Genomic DNA, 17242 nt, shown 5'->3' with positions numbered 1-17242 from the left:
TCTGGCAGGAAAATAGAAGTGTTCAGTGTTCCTGCCTCAGCTTGGCAGGAGGAACCTTCCTCTCTGCTATTGTGCAGTTGGCATTTCTTTCCTCTCTTGTTTGAGTCAGGACTAATGGTAAATTGTGTCTGGTTTGGGGATTTCAGGATCTCAGATCCATCTTCTAGAACAATGGCTAGCCCTGTGTATAAGGTGTGGCAGACAGGCAAGACTACTTACTGGTGTTGAGAAGATGCCTTTTCTTGTTTCAAGGATGGCTTGTTCCTGGTGAAGGGTTGGGAGAATGGCTGAGGGAGAGCTGGAAGGAAGGATGCAGCTGACAGTTGATCATTCTTCCTATGACTATCCTCTGACACCATTGTCTGGGTTAGCTTTCTGTTTGGCCAGGAGAGCCAAAATATACTTCAAGCCAAGTGTACCTTGATATTGCTGATGTTCATGGTTCCTGCTGCAGTCCAAACTCCTGAACAGGCTGTCAAGAAACCTGTTCTCCCAGGAAACATTGCAGGGATATAGTTTCATACTTCCAAATTAAAGATAAGTTTTAGCATCCCTAGTGCCTTACCAGAGGCTTGGTTCCCTGGATTGAGGTAAACAGGATGATACAAGTTATGCATAGATTAGATATTTTGTGTGATGGCCTGGCTTTGTTAATACCTTGCCTCTCTTTTCAGTATTGCCACTGCTCAGCTGGGTGCTAAAACAAGAGAAAGGACTAAAACATGGGAGAGGCAAGATCCACAGCAAATCAGGACTGTGGGGCATTGCTAGACAAAGACAGCCTACCTGCTGCCTCTCAGAAGTGGAATGGATATGTCCAGGGCCAGCCCTAATCAAGCAGTTAGTGTACCTGCATCTCTCAGAGAGAGGTGGCTCTGTGCACCAGTGATGGTTGGATACGCAAGGCTGCCAACTGGCAGTGCGTCCAAGACTTGGCAAAGTAATGTACGCTAGACACCCAAAGTTAGGAAAAATCATTCCCCCCCAAAAAAAAGCTGTAGCCATGAAAGGAGGCTTGAAACCCCATGACAACTTCAAACAGTAATGAGAACAGCCATACATGGGTCATACGAGACCATGCAGCATTGGTTGGAGGTACCAACCTGAGAGCATTTGCATTTTCTAACTAACTTCCTTTCTCACTCTAATTGCAGCGCTGTCCTTGTTTTCTGGCCTGGAGAAGGTAAGACAGTCTTGGAAATATTGGAGGACAAGATTTTCTTCTCTGTACAATCCCCACTGCAATATTGCACGGTATCAGTGTCCCCAAGACAGGATGTAGTCTATCTTTATGTATTGGGTGCACGATACTCCCTCTCCGTGGCTGGCTGAGAAGCCACAATCTGATTTTCCTTTCTAAGTTCGTTCACAGCATCTAAATACCTGTTTTGATCGATGCTTTAATTACTTACAAGCCCGTGAGTCACGAGCTCCCGATTTAGATTTCAAGATGAGAAACTACACTCATACTCGATGAGAAATTCCCTCGTACTTCGGTGGGGATAGCTGGGGCCAAGCGGGCGAAGTGACGGTGTTTGTAAGGGGGGCGCGGAGCCCTGGCCGCGGGGGCTGTGGCGGACCCGCGGGCACACCTGGCCCCACAGCAGTCCCGTCCCTGCGTCCTCTCCGCGCTGACCTACCGGAGCTGTATTTTATGGCCGCCGCGTTGCTCGGCACTGCGGCCGCCCGGCACGCCGCGCTACGGCGGGCCTCGAGCCGAGCCCTGCCGGGCAGCGCGGCCCGGGACGCGGCTACCCCTGCTCGCAGCGGAGCTCAGGCTCCCGTGCCGAGCGGAGGGTGGGAGCGAGGGGCGGGACCGCGCGGCACCGCCCCGGCCCCGCCGCCGCCGGCAGCCGGCAGATCCGGGTCTCGTGGCGCGGGCTGACGTGTGAGCCGGCCCGAGCCGCGGGGCTGAGCCGCGGGGCCGCCCCTGCCCGCCCGGCCGCCCTGCCCCCGCCCCCGCAGCCCTCCGCGACGGCGGCCGGAGAACGGTGAGCGGGGCTGCTGCGGCGGGCCGGGGGGGCGCGGGCTGGCGGCGGCCGAGGGTTTGCGCCCACACCCCCGCCCGACCCTCTGTCCGCCGGGCGCGGCGCGGGCCGGGGAGCGGCGGCGGAGCCCGGTGGGGGCTGCGGGGTAACTTCAAGCCTGTTGAAGCGCAGAAACCTCCCCGCCGCCGGGCGCTTCGCCGGGTGCCGGGGAAGGTAAACACCCGGAGAGCCAGAGCCTCTACGCTCGGTATCAGGCAGCTCTCCTTTTTTCCAAATCAGAGAAACGTCGGCTTGTCTTCTTATCAGCTGGTCTGATTGTGGTTTTTTGGTTGTTGGGGATTTTAGTGCGAAGTGGCACTCTTCTGTCGATTTTCTTCTTTTTTTCTTAAAGGTTCTCAGTCTGATACTTTGAGTCAAAGAGGTTTAGTTTTCTCTCTTTAAAGAAGCTGGCAGTGGCGTGCAGACACCAGGATATGTGCTCCCAGGCTGCTCCCCGCTTTACAAACAGGGTGCAGCTGAAGTGAGAGAGATGAAACGATGTCATGTAAAAGCTAATCTCGGGAAAAGGACGGTATCACAATGCTAATCTTAATTTATTGAAGATAGCATTCGTGCCAGGAGCTCTTCGTGTGTGCTCAAATATGTGATTCCTAGGGAATCACTGGGGAAGGGGTATCTCTTGGCCTTGGAGACCGCAAGATATGGGGATTTCTTCTCTGCTGCTGTCGCTGCACTGGGTTCCCCAGCTGTCCTGCCCTGCAGCTTAGCCGCTGCCTTCCATGGCAGTTCTGAGGCCTAAGCTAACCGGCACTTCAGTGTGAATGTGGTGCAAGACCTACATCAAAAACTTTGGTTTCCTGACAAACACCTGTTTGCCTAGTCAAATGTCTTCAGGTTTTCCTTTTAGATTGTAGACTGTTTGTGTTTGAATACTGTCTGAACATCCAGATCTATGCAGATAGATAAGTCCTGATAACCAACTCCAGTTTGTAGAGGCAAGGACACCTAACATTTGGGTCTTAATAGAATTTTACGTTAATGTTGTTAGTATGCCTACTTGGCAAGGTGTGTATCTTCAGTGAATATTAATGGGTTATGTATTAGAAGTCTTTAAATGCTTAGCTATTAGAGTACTATCCACTTTACTCACTTTTGTTACCGTCCAAAAGCAGACATAAGCTCAAAAAAATCAGAAGTGTGAGAGATCAGTTTTACTTTTTTATGTCTTCCTATATCCTTGATATTTTTATCCAATTCCTGTGACTCAATGAGATGAAAGAAATCAGTCTTTGATTTTAAAAAGTGACCCTGTCGCTAACAGTGAGGCTTGAAATGGTAGAAGCAGTTTGCAAAATGAAATTAATTGTAATGTTAGCAGTCATTAGTTAGTTCACTTTTAACCAGTGTTCTTTCCTCTGGTACTGTGCTGGGGGAGTCTAACATCTTTGGTTCTTTTTGTCCTTTGTAAAATACAAGATTTACAGTGTTTGCTTAACTCTTGAGTGGTACGGAGTTCTGTATTTTAAGTCATTGAAGACCGTTTTGTATAAGGAGCTAAATAACAGCAAAGTTGTGCTGGGTGTGTTATTGGTAACTCCACACTGTGTTGCTGGTCGTGCTTCTGGGACTGGAAGGGACGTCCCTGACCCTTCGGGACCATAAGTCCTAAGGTTTGCTGTAGAACCAAGATGATGGTAGCAGCAGTTTTGTAGCTCTGGGTGGATCTTTTTTTAGCCTAGTTGGATATTATTTTGCTGACTATAGAAACAAATATAATAGACAAGATTCATCACACATCACATTGTGATGGTTTTGCAACACCTTACATAAACCAAAATTAAGTTCCAAACTGCATGGCCCAGTTATATGAGCAATATTCTGCAGTCCATGTTCTTTTGTTCCGAGGGAAAAATGAGAATAATACAATTCTTATTAAAGAAGTATTTTACATTTAAAACAATTCATTATGTTTCAATAATTTTTAAACTGTTTTACCGGCTTTCAAAAAGTTGGTATTTGGTTTTGGAGAAAGTTTCTAACTGACTTCTGGTTTTGTTATTAACTTCTCATTTCCTACTTTCATATATTTAAACTTCAGAATAAGTGGTGTGTGAATGTTATTTGCATAACAGATGCATAATAAAACTATATTTGTATGTTTAGAATTTTCCCTCCTAGATATTATGGGTACTTGACATACATTCTTAAATGTATGTCAAAATTTTGTCTTTGCTGAAGTCTGTCATACCAGAATTTGACCTAACAACATCATGAGACTTCAGAGGGCCAGTACAACGAAAGTAGCAAGATCTTTTCTTCTAAATGCATATGAATAGCAAAGATGTACAGTGACCTGACAATACCAGCTATCGAATTCTTACTCTCTATGTTTTGAACATGAATTTCTGAATTTATCAGATTCCTCATCACAACAAACACAAAAATGTTTTGGCAGATGCATTTATGCATATAAAGCTTGTTGTCATCTGGCCATATTCTGCTTGGGACACAGCTTGGAGAGCCTGTGAGCCTATTTTGCATACATGCTGTTACACACTCTGCATATTTGTATGTATATACCTGATATCACACTTCGTGTTAAACATGCTCTCTGTCTTAACTTTCTGGGTTAGAGATTCAATTTACAAATGCATACAGATCCATCTAGTTGTTAATGAGGCACCTAATTCTGCAAAATGCTAATACTTCTTGGAAAATCCAAGTACTCCCAAACCCTCTCTAAGTACAGTGGAAGCTAAGATAACTTCCTAAGGCTCTATCACAGCGCTGAATCTTGCAGTCCTTGTTCAGGTGAAAAGAAAAAGGAATTATTTTCCCAGAAGAGCTCCTTTAGCTTGTATGCCTTGACTCATCAACAGCTAGCTTTCCCCCGTTCCCAATGGGCCTCATTTGAAACTTACTCCTTAGCTCCTCATTATGAAGGAATACGGTGAGGGATATGAGAAGCATCAGTGTGTGTTAGCTGTGTTAGTCTTCCTTCTGCTGACAGAACAGCGGTTCTGCTAGCACTATAGTGGAGAAATATGGTTCTATCCTCTTCCCCATTTTCCCCATGTCGTGGTTGGGGGGGAGGTGAATTTTTCCAGGGGGATGTGGGCAGTCCAATCAGTGATCAGCTTTTCTGCTAGCACCTAGATTGGTCACTCGGAGGTTTGGACACGCCTCTGAGGACACAAAGAGTTAAAAGCAGGGTCTGGGGGGTTCGGCCTCTTTTCAGATCTCGGTTTCAGCAGAGAGACGTCTCCAGCCTCCTTCTCCTGCCCGGCCACGAGGCTGGGTGGGGGAGGGGAAACACGTGGTCGGCTCAGGTAAGCCGGAGCCCCCGGGGGGGGGGGGAAGAAGAGAGGGGACAAGACTGGAACTGAGCTGCCCCGTCCAGGATGGAGGGGTGGAAAACTGTGGAAGTGCCTTCTGTGTGTGCTCACCCCCCTCCTTCCCCCCAAACTCCGGGAGAAGGTGCCCAGCTACGTGGGGGTTTGCGGATCCTGGGAGTGCCTGAGCCTGCACCCTGCCGAGAAGAAACTGTTAACCCTTGCTTGGCAGAAAGAAACTTTTTTTAGACATTGATTCTCATGACTAGTGGTTTTCGGAGAGAGGGAAGTGGCCTGGGACCGAGATGATAAAGCATGATTGGAAGGAACCCGATGGAAGAATGAGAGGAGTAGCCTTTTGAGCTGGAATTCTCTTGCATAATGTCAGCCATGAACTGAACTTAAGTCTCTTTTGAACATAAACTGCATTTTTTGGGTGGATGCAGCTGCCCTTGCTTTTGCTACAATAACTGGCACTTGAAGAATGGAGCGAGCAGAGAAAAGAGGGGGAGGGTGAGGTGGCGCCCTCTGCCCTCAGGGCAGACCTGCTCCTGGAACCCCGGCCCCTGGGTAAAAAGGGGGAGAGCTCGGCATGCAGCATCCTTAAAAAGCCCTGTATGTGGTTTTGGCCTATGAGACAGCGGTGAGAGCGCTGGACATAGGAAAAAAGAGAGTGTCACCTTAGCAGACTTCTCCGGGCGGTGCTATGGGTGACATAGAAACACATAAGGGGTGGACCCGTGTTTTCTAAAGAACAGTTTGTGGTGCGAGAGAGACTCCTCTCTCCCTTGCTGAATTGAAGATTAGTTTTTTTGAGTGGTGATTGTTTGATCTAAAACCCAAAGGTTGGTCTGTGAAAAGTGATGGGTGGGGAGGTAGAAACTGGGAGAAGAAATGTTCTAAGAAGTTTTTATTTCTGTCTCTGTGTGTGTTTAAGAGTATTTCTGTCCCTGTTCTTATGTAATTAATAAAGTTTTGGTAGGTTTTTTTTGTTTTCAAGATTTGAGCCTGCTCTGCTCTGTTCCTGATCACATCCCACAGGAGTTGTTAGAGAAAAAACATATATTCATGGGTGCACTAACATCTGGCCAGTGCTAACCCATGACACCCCACCTACTCCACACTGTTGTCTGAGACTGGGGCAAGAAAAAGGTCCATTAGTGATGATTGGCAGGCTTTTTGTGGAAGATTTGAGGATGTTTGGGGAGCAGCCCTTGGCATGATTGAGTGATTGTGCATTTGCATTGTTGTTAATTGAACAGATATGGTTCAGAAGCTTTCATTTAAGTGTCTAACTGGTATTTTTACAGATAATTGAACAAAATAGTCCCATTTGGGTGGGAAAAGATAGAATTACACTCGATAAAAATTTTCCTCTTTAAAATTAGTTCTGATTCTTCTTCAGCTTTGCATGCATTAAAAAGCATGGCTTTCTGGAGCTAAATATAGTTTCATTCTTACTTGATAAAGCTTCTAGATCCAAACCACTGAGCGCTCCCCAGAAAGAAAAGATTTTTATCAGGAAAAAAAAAAAAAACCAACCAACCAACCAAACAACAACAACAACAAAAAACCACCCAAAAAAACAAAAAAACCCCCACAAACAAAAACAAAACAAAACAACAACAAAAACACCAACCAGAAAAGCTGGACAAAAATGTAGCAGCAACCATTTACATTACATAAGCAGCTGCAATACTCATTTACTTTATTTGTTGAATCTTTGTCAAATACAGACCTCTAGTATTAGAGCTTTGGTCTTTTTTGTTCATATGTTCACATGTGTATATTCATTTATTTCCTGTTAATCTTAATTTTATTTTTAGCAGGGCAATGTTTTTAGACAACTTGATAAAATAATTTTTGTCTTTTTTCACACATTAAAAAGTTATTCTGGGAAAAAAACCAGCTGTTTGAATGAAAATACATGAAGGCGTGAGGAAAAGTTGGGGTTAGCTCTTCAAAGAGTTGAACTAAATCAAGTGTGAAAGAAAGCTTCCTAGTGTGAGCAGCCTTAATTTAACAAGAATTCCAGTGCAAGTGATTACAGTGTTGTTAGAGGTTCCTCACCGTGGTACCTAGATGAGACTGAGCAGATGTGACCCATAAGTAAGAACTCCTATTTGAAAATACTATGTAAGCATTTTATGAGAGAGAGCTGTGAAATGTAGAAATAGTCGTCTTATATTACTATATTTCTTATATAAAGAGACATTTTTGAGCCATGGAGATTTTCAGATGGTTTAGCTTCTATCAGTATATAGAGTGAAGGTGTCTAAAGATGAACGATACATTATTTTCTGTGTGAAAACGGTGGAGCCAAAGGTAAGATGTGTGTTGCAAACTAATCCTGATCTCATGAAACAGTACCATAGATTTTTGTTGTGCAAATCATTATAATGAATTTAAAAATCTGTTGCTAGTAGGTGCAGGGGAGAGTTGAGTAAGTTGCATAACACTTTCCTTTAGATAATCTAAACTAGTCTGTGAATCTGGTGAATTAGATGGATGATATTCTCTGGTAAAAACTGGGTCATCTGTTAGCTAAACATATGTAAATAACCAAGTCCAGAAATCCTGTTAACTGCTACAGATTCCCTCTGGTATAAGTACTGATTTTAAAAATCCTAATTGATAAGCTTCAAATTGTTTACTGCAGGTATGTAAAAAACCTGATTCAACTTCTATTGAAGTTGAAGACAGGCACCAGCTAGCTTCAGATAAAACCTGATCTGGCCTAAAGGGGTTAGGAGTAGGGCTGCCAGGGAATAGAGCTGCTTTCATCTGAAATTGAAAATCCTGCTATCTTTCTCAGCATGCTGCTACCCTGTTAAATCTGTTTGCTCAGTGGCAAGTTATTAGAAACATATGTCATCCCTGGAGAAAAAAATAATGAAAGTATTCCAAAGAATTTCAGTATAATTTTGTTTGTATGTGATCAGACTAACATTAAGGAATAGTGTATTTTTACTGTTTTAAGGATTTAATAAGGTATTTTGTAATGTAAACAATTGTACTCTTAATATTCTAGTATAAAAAAGCTTCATAGCTCATGGTTTAGGGCTGCATTTGCTGCCTCAATATGGTGGCAAAAGTTTCATTTTTATTTGTTTTGAAACTGTATGTTTTTTGTAAAGGAGTGAATAAGAGACTTTTTTTCACGTTTCATTATGCAAAGAGACAAAACGTTTTAAAATTTCTGAATTATTAACACTTAAAAAAACCTAATCAAAATAAATAGTTACTGCAGGCCACCTGAGCTGTGGTAACTGCCTGGCTGCTCATGGTTAGTTCAGGGCCACTCTGGTGTGTCTCAGGATAACTTTTCTTTTACAGACTGAGCAGAGTCATGTTCAATAGCCAAAACCAGCACAATAGGTTATATAGTTTCTTATAGGAGCATACTTTTTAAATGTTTTTAAAAGTAAATGATTAGTTTTGTATTATGAAGCACAAAAAATTAGGCCCAGAACATCTCTCGAGTGGGGTAATAAATAGCAAACTCAGGTTCCCTGTTCTACTTCCATAGCTAGTATGAGATCCTCACTTCTGCCATTTCCCATCTGCGAGGGTACTCTTTATTCTTGCCTCACTGTGAAAGCAGGGCTGCCCCCTGGAAGATCTGCTCCTCTTCCATGTGTAGTTGCTTGCTCAGAATCTGGCCTGCTGAAGCAGCACAAGCCTTTGGCCCTGCTTGGTGTGGCACAGCACGGCTGTCCTCACAGGGCTGGTGCACAAGTGCTTCCAGCAGGCTTTTTGGGTTTAATATGCATTGCTTCCTGCAGCTGCATATCACTCGTACAGCTGGAGGAGTGCTGAATTTGGGAGATTCGTCATTGTTTGGGAATGGGAGAGGAATGTCAGCAAGCAGTGAGGCAGTCTGTAATGCTGGAGACATTAACCCAAAGCAGGGGAGTGAGCTAGTATGCCCAGGTTTTCTGCCTATTGAAGTGGAAGAACCGTGAAAGTCAGTGAGAGTTCTTGCCTTACTGAAGACCACAGGAGAGTGCTCCCAGTTTGCTCTGTAAACTGGCTGAAGTACGTGTTAGTAATTTTACAGAGGACAGCTCACCTTTTTGCGTTAACATATGTGAAATAAAATTAATAGCCATTAGTTACTCAGTGCAATAGGAGTAACTGTTGTCCTAGACCATTGTCAGTCTCCTACACTAGAAGAAGCTGAAGCATTTACTTAGCAGAAAGAGGGTATTATTCTAGGACAATGTTCTTTGTCATTGACATCTTCTCTTAATTGGTTTTCATATTCCGAGAGCTTTCTTTCAGAAAAATGTCATCAATTTAACAAAAGGATGACCAAAGCTGACAGCTGGAGTTTGGTAATAACATTCTGTATCTAATATCAGTAATGAATTCTAAAATAGCTGGACTGCTTTTTTGATCCATGACTGTATGTGCATAATTAGCTCCTTTTCAAGTGCTGCCCAGGGGAAATGTTGAGCCACCTGCATGGGAATAAGTAAATAGCTTTTTTTAAACCTTGGTGGATCTTACTTAGCTCCCTTAGGGAGTTCAGTTTTGGTCACTGACATTGGCCTTATTGCCTTTAAAACCTGAAATCTCTCTTTGTCCTGACATACTGGGGTCTGACCATGAAAGAGAAGGGGGGAAACAGTACTGGAACAATGAGGAGTTTCAGTGTGTGAGTTTTCCTGTCCTCTGATATTTGTACTTGACACTGACAAGACTTAACTAAGCTGAAAGAAGCATCTGTATAATCTGCTGTATTTCCCCGATATGCCATTTGAACTGATGCACCTCAGGATACTTGTACCTGGTTAGCCCAGCCCAAAAATAGTAAGTTTCCTGCTAGGTTCTTACTAGATCCTGCCACTCTTTGAAGAGGTGTGAACTTTTCCACATACTTCAGTTTGAGAAGGGTTGTGATACTTGGCTGTGAAAGGGCTTTGACCATAATTATAAGTAGTTGAAGTTTTTGTGCTCTGATTCCTGTTTCACTGCTCTAGGTGCTAGCACAGTTGTTAGCAGATTGGCTCAGAGGAATATTCTGCTCCACTCACAGCAACTCCAAATACCTACTTCAGGGTGAAAATGTTAGCAACCCAGCAATGCTCAGAATATTGTGGTGGTCACACAGTAGTGGAGTTGGGCTGTGGAGACAAGGGATGTATCAGTGCTTTAGCAGTCCTGTAAGACCACCAGAAAAAAACTCAGAAAGACCTTTACCACTTCTCAGCTTCAAGTCTGTCCCTGCTCAAAAGCTCCTTCCCTGATTTCAGATGTCACTGTAGTATCCTTCAGTGGCTGGCTCAGCATTTCTTAGTTGCTTTGACTTTGTCCTGTTTTTAAGGAGTTGTTTTGTATTATGTTTGCATCTTTAAGAAACATCTGATGAATGGCACTGGAAAATTAATTCATTGTTTACTTACGAGGTGATTTGTGGGACAGTAGCAAAGTTACCCAGCTAGTCTGCCTTGAGCAGGATGTGGCTGGGTGACCATTTCTCTTGTGGAGCTCCTATTGGAGTCTCTAGCTCCTGCTTGACCAGTGTCAGTTAACTTGGTTGAATCCAGCAAAAACTCCACGAGTTACCTCCATCTGTGTGTGGGGGAGTAAGCACAGTCTTTTCCATTAGGAACTGGTTTAGCTCAGTCTGCATTGAGGAGTTCATCTTAGATCTTGTTAATTATCCTGAGAAAAGCTGTAGTGCAAAAAATACTTGCCAACTCATTAGGCTACAGCTGAAAGTCCAGGGAGACATGCTGATGCTTTCAAGTATAAAACCAGCTGCTCTCCCCCCACCCCCCGGAATTACAAGGAGAGTGGAGATGATTGCTTTATACTGTGAAAGTGTTGCTATGCCTAGGAACCCACTTTGGAATCAGCCATCGAAATCATTACAGCTCTTTTCCCTAGAAAAGCTAAATGGGTGATCTGAACTGGGACAATTAGTTGAAGAAAGCTGTAATTGGAGCCACGTTTTACTGTGGCAACTCTCCTTTTGGCTAGACCCACATTCATATCCTGCTGTTTTGCTTTTGCTGCCCAGTTAGCCAGTTGGTTTTCTTTTGTCCTGAAAATTGAGTTTTGTGCCCAGGAGGAGGCCTGGTAGAAAAAGATCATCAGTAGTTCTCTAGAGATATGTGGTCATGCAGAATTACTGGATCCTGGTGCACTAAATCTGATGAGAGTCATACTATGTGTTCCAGTAAAAATAGGGTGCAGCTGTAAGTGTGAAAGAGATGATGAGAGAGCTTCTCTTGGGTTATTAATAAAAGGGATTAAAAATCAACATTATAAAAAAGCCAAATATAATGTTGCTATGTTTCAGATTTTAGTTCTGTGAGGGAATATTTACTTGACCTATCTGAATTACAGTAATAGAGGAGAACAGATCCTTGGAATGTTTTAATTAGTATCAATTTGTATACAAGATTCTTCTTTACAGAAGCTATTTTTAGCCTTGTTTGAACAGAGGAAGTTGCTTTGTAAAGGAAGTTTTCCTAGAAAACTTCAAGCTGATTTTTGCTAGTTTTATAACCCAAATAATTTAAAACTTTTTTATAAAAGATGAAGACCACTTCCACAGGTTACTCATGCTAGGCCCTTGGCTTCTGGATTAATTTTGATTTAGTGTGGTGTCTTTGTCTTTAGTGCAGGTTCTATTGCCTTAGAATCTGTTAACTTCAGACAGAATAGCATTTATTTATTTTGAAGTACTGCTTGTTTTTCTCTTGAGTTTTCTCCCTATTCTCATAGTTGCTTTTGTGATGTTTCTTCCTTATTCCCTACTCAACTACAACTGCTTTTGTTTCTTTACACTGTCCTGTAGTTCTATCCAGTGTTTCGTTTGTCTTCCTTTGCTGTTTTAATGGCTCTGCTATCATTTTTGCCTTGTTCCTCCTTTATACTGCTCTGGTGATAGGAAATGTGCTGCATTTCTGGTAGTAGCAATTAAACTAGAAATTTCACAAAGCTATGTGCTGGAAAAATCAGCCAATCCTATGTACACATACATCTGTTTGGCTTTTAAAGAGAAAACCCCCAAATCCATGCATATTATTTTCCCTCTCTATGCTTCAGTCCAGTCTGAAGAAACACATAATACAGAAATCAGTGGATAAAATGCTTTGCCCCCTCTTACTCACAAAGTTTAGCTGTACAACTGAAATAACGGGAAGTTAAATAACACGCTAGTGATTTGGATGTAGGTAGTTAATCAGAAGAGTAACAAAACACTCAGGATTCTGTGAGAGAGTGGGATGTACATGAAGTACAAATAATATAAAAGATGGGAATCAACAGGAAAATGAATTATACAACAAACAGAAAAATTTGAGTTTATCTGGGATTCACTGTTTTGGAATGTTTTGGCTTTACTTGGTTGGGTGGTCACTAGTAAACAGTGTTCTCCTACTGCATATACCTTTATCTCTTATTTTACTGTACAATTAATAAATGTCGAATTGGACTCTATATGACTAGGCAGGGTTCAGTGGGTCCACTCCCTAGAAGAGGCAAGATTAGACACAGATTTTGGAGTAACCAGTTGTACCCAGAGGCATTTTGAAATGCCCAGTAATGAGTCAGCTGGGGTCCCAGTTGCCCCTTGAGCGCTCGCAGTACCTAAGGGGGCAGAGTGGCCAAGGAGAAGAGATTCCTATAAAAGCAGTGATCAGGAGTTTCAGGAGGAGCTTATCACTCCAGTCTCTTCCTCCTTGAAGCAAATTTTCACTCCCTCAGTTAATGGATACTATGGTCACACAGTCCCACTGCCTGGTAGTTTCTTTGGGACAGGACTTGATGTGCAAGATTGCAAGGGTGTTATGTTACACTATATGAGGCCAATGTACAGGATGGTTTAGATTCTTAGATATTTAGAAGAAAATATTTGGAGGTCATTTGGAGGTAGGAAAGATCATGCAAAAGAACCAAACTTGGAGCATGCTGTGAATAGAGGAATTACAGAGAGGTTCAGGTATTGTAAGAAGAGATGGGTACTAGTATGGCTTAGATGCAGGTAAAAAAGCAAGGGAAGATATTATTTTTAAGGAAACCTGTATTATAAACCTGTAACCTAACTTTAGTAGATAATGAATGAGTACAAGACAGAGGGTTTCCACCTCTGACAGTAAGTTAAAAATGAGCATTTTATCTTTGGGGCAGTGAATCATTCTTGCTTTGTGTATGTTTTTTGCTATTTTAGCCCTTTATAATTTTTCAGAATGCCTGAAAGAGGCAGAACAATTAATTTGCTTTTTTTCTGTAAATTTATTTTAAATTTGGTACATATTTTCTCTTGTTCTGCCACATTTCTCCCAAGCTGAACTCAGAAGCAAAATTAACTTGATGGCTTCTTAGAGGTATTTGACAGTTGTGTTCCAAGCAATTGCAGTTGGCTGAAAAACAGTAGTGAGGATCTGAATAGGATTTTGTTTCTCTTTAAAATACTGTGGCAAGATTCTGTTACTTGCCTGCTGTGCCATGAGGTATTTTTGTTCCTAAGGATTTCTTACCTTCAGTATTCAGGAAAATAGCAACACAGTGAAAATAGGTCTTGGCAGGGGAATCTTCAGCCATTGTATTTACCATATTTGTTATAGTCTATATTTTAAGTGCCTGGATCCAGGAAAGTAAAAAGTTAATGAGCTTGATGTTTTGATGCTGAAGATGCCTGGTTTAGTCTGTGATAAATCTGTAGTAACTCTGATTTATGTATCATATAAAGTGGGCGTTTCTTCAAATAATGGAGTGATAAATATTTTTTCACAGTCTTTTATAGCAAGGAGTAGACATGACCAATATGCACACTTTGACCATCTTGCTAATCAGAATCACATTGGAGGGCATCTAGCACATGGAAAATGGGCAAAAATCCTTGTCTGCCCTCATGACGGAAAGGAATCCAGTTTTCTAATTATTACAGCAGAGTAAGGCAGAGTGTAATTTCTGTCTCCCAGAGCTCACCAGCTGCATGCTATTTTCTCGGGACTGATGTTGCAGAATTGGGAAATAATGTATAGTCATTGCAGTAATTCAAAATACAGAGCAGTCTCCAGGGACAAACCTCCCCAGCCACATTATAGCCATAAAGATTGTGGGTTTGATAGTAGGATGTATAAAATATAACACACTGCTGTAGGGCTGGGAGTGGGGAAGATAATAAAAGAAACAATTTACAATAGTTCCTATAACTGAGAATGCTATTTTTTAAATCATAAGAGACTAGAAATATTTTCCATATGGCTTCACTGGCTACAATTTCAAATAGGTACTCAAGTCAAAAAAATAATGAGGGGCTTTTATTTCTGACTTAAATCATCAGAGACCATCCTCCACTTTACTCCCGAATTATAGTAATTCAAACTCCGACCACAGTATTTTAATTTCAGCAGTTCTATTTATGATTATCTCTGTGGGCCTCTTTACACTGGAACGGTCATATTGACTCTCTGATGGTACATCATATTTGTCCATGTTTACTAATTCTCTCCTTTATTACACCCTCTATCAATTTGCTAGTCTGGGGGCCATAATAGATATCTTCTCAGCTGTTATCATAGAGAGCTTTGGCATATTTACTGGCTATGTCTTCCAGCTGTTTGTAAACCCTGTGATTTAAATAATGTGCTAGCAGTAACACGGCCAGCCCAAAATATGGTAATTTTGAGTTGAGTAAAAGACACAGCCAGTCAGAGGACTTGCAGGGATTTGATAGCCTTACTGATTGCTGTGGTCCTACCAGCTGATATAAACCAGCTCTATCAACTCCAAGGAAAACAAGGTGATGGTAAACAGAAAAACATACAGGAAAAAATAAGTGAAGGAAATCTACAAGCATTTTATTTCTTTCTCCAAGTCAGGAGGAAAAGAATAGAGCACGTACTCCCATATTCTGTGATAGATTGTATGTAGAACAACTGTATTTGCAGAAGGTGGAGAGCTTGTGTGACTCACAGCAAAGAGGTCAGAGCTGAGCAGAACAAGTTAACTGCTGACGTGAGATCAGACAATTGCAAGTACCGGGAGGCAGGCAGGAAGCACACTGCAATTCTGGAACAGGATTTTGATACAAACAGGCTGCCTAAGGAGCCAAGAAATCCAGCTTTGTGGTATATAAAAGTACAAGTGTCCTTATTCTTTGAGAGGGTCACAAAACACTAATAAACCTTAAGATCTGATTACAGAGCTTAGTACTTTATGCATTTGAAGTGTGTTACAAATAACACAGTTAAGTCAAGAATATTGCAAAGAGAAATAAAGACAACGAGAGTGTTGTTTTGCAAGTGAAAATCATTATATAGTACAGAGTGTTTCCCTCTTCTTTATAACTGGGCAGACTGTATAAAATCTCTGTTTCCTTCAGTTCCGGCAAAAAATAGTTGCATAAAGGGGAATTATTTACCTGGATTTGAAGCATATTAAAATAACCCAATTTTAGCATCCTTTTTTAGGGGAAACGTCGGTGCTTTTCCCAAAATACATGGTCAATCTTTGGTTCTTTGCCAAGGAAAGCGTTGTTTACAGGCTTAGAGGAAAGAAAGGATGATTTGTTTCAGCATTATGCGAAGGTGAGAAAGCTTGTAAGAGATCTTTTGTTCAAAGCTTGGATGGCATTTTACTTGGTGATGTGTCTTGTGCTTTCATTGAGGTAATTTGTCATGTATAGGTGCCTTGGGGTAAATTCCTTCTAGCACCTCTGTCTAAATTTATGATGTTGTATGGCAGATTAACTTTTCCAGTTTCTTGTCTAATCTTTTTCAGTTATGTGCTCTATAGAGAATGTTAGCCTGGTTTCATCAGTGATGACTCTTATTAGACGTTTGGTTTTTTGTGTAGTCCTCTATAATATTAACACTTCTCTGTTAATTGCTGTGACATTATTACGTGTTACTGACCCCTAAATTATTTCAAATTGCAATTAAGTTTTTTTTTTGCAACTTCACTTGTTCAAATACCTTCTTGTGGGTGTCAGCATTATATCCAGAGAAGCTATTTCGCACTGTTTAGTAATCAGTGCTTTCATCTGTTGCTACCTTATCCTAAGATAGTTTTAGCAAGGCTCCTCTGCTTGGTGTGGTAGATTATTCAGGGAGACTGTGTAGTTTAAAAATTTCTTCTATTGCTATCATATGGTTCTAGTGATTCTGAAATAATTTCCTGAAACTTAGTGTAGTAGCCTTACAGTGATTCCGAGAAAGAGTTACTAGATCATCTGCTCTGATCGCCTATATATTGGAGGCCATTACATCTTGGTAATGTACTTGGGTGCTTCTGTACTTTACTCAGTGTTGAGGGTTAGGTTTCTTTCCTTTTGTTCCTTTTCATTTATGGAATTTTTCCCATAAGTTGCTAGGAAGCACTAACATCTGGGTAATTAAGAAAAACAAAAGAAGTGGCCAAGCTTGGGGAAGGAGGGCATCTGGTTGCACTTCTCTTACCTGGAGTTTCTCTCTGAGGGGCAGAGATACTGGAGAATTGGGCAGGGAAAGGATGGGGCTGGGGCAGCAGCTGCACTCTCCCTCTCTCAGCCTTGGAGGAGGACGGTCAGAGCTGCTGCTTGGGGAAGGGAACTCGCGGCTGCCATCGGAGCCCAGCCCAGAGCTGCTGCTTCTGCTGCTGTGGGGTGAGCCTCTGCTCCTGAGAGCAGCCACTGACGTGGGACCTCATTAACCCCCACCTCACTGAAAGAGGGACTTTTCACCATGTGCTCGGATGCCCGGGATTCTGAGCTCACCTCTCCCTGCCCTGCTGGGAGCGGGGCTGCCGCTGTCCCGCCCCTGCTGCTTTTCCAGCACCGCTCCGAGTTTTCTCTGGCCTTTAGGCACTGTAGCCTCGCACCCCCTGCCTGCTGAGACATCCTGCTTGGTGCTCCTCAGAGTCCTGCAGGGGCCCCGCCATCGGCTGCCCCAGGGGTTGTGCAGCAAAGCCTCTCCTCCGCCC

General features: G+C 42.4%; 1 protein-coding gene across 4 annotated transcripts in view; it reads left to right on the top strand.

Annotated features, from left to right (window-relative positions):
• The window catches only part of SMIM14 (small integral membrane protein 14), a 56003-nt gene that overhangs the window by 12546 nt on the left and 26215 nt on the right, over positions 1 to 17242 (top strand). Inside the window, exon 4 of one of the 4 annotated variants that reach the window (XM_063401803.1) lies at positions 1155 to 1185. The exons of 1 other annotated variant lie outside the window; for it this stretch is intronic. The gene's annotated coding sequence lies outside the window, so the exon portion shown is untranslated. Of the gene's footprint in view, positions 1 to 1154; positions 1186 to 1839; positions 1992 to 2016; positions 2202 to 17242 lie in introns of those variants that run through there. 2 more of the 4 variants (XM_063401805.1, XM_063401806.1) reach the window with 2 other exon arrangements.

The sequence above is a fragment of the Prinia subflava genome, chromosome 7 (assembly GCF_021018805.1).
Source record: "Prinia subflava isolate CZ2003 ecotype Zambia chromosome 7, Cam_Psub_1.2, whole genome shotgun sequence".
In the NCBI taxonomy this organism is placed as follows: domain Eukaryota; kingdom Metazoa; phylum Chordata; class Aves; order Passeriformes; family Cisticolidae; genus Prinia; species Prinia subflava.
This window is presented reverse-complemented; position numbering and strand designations above follow the sequence as displayed.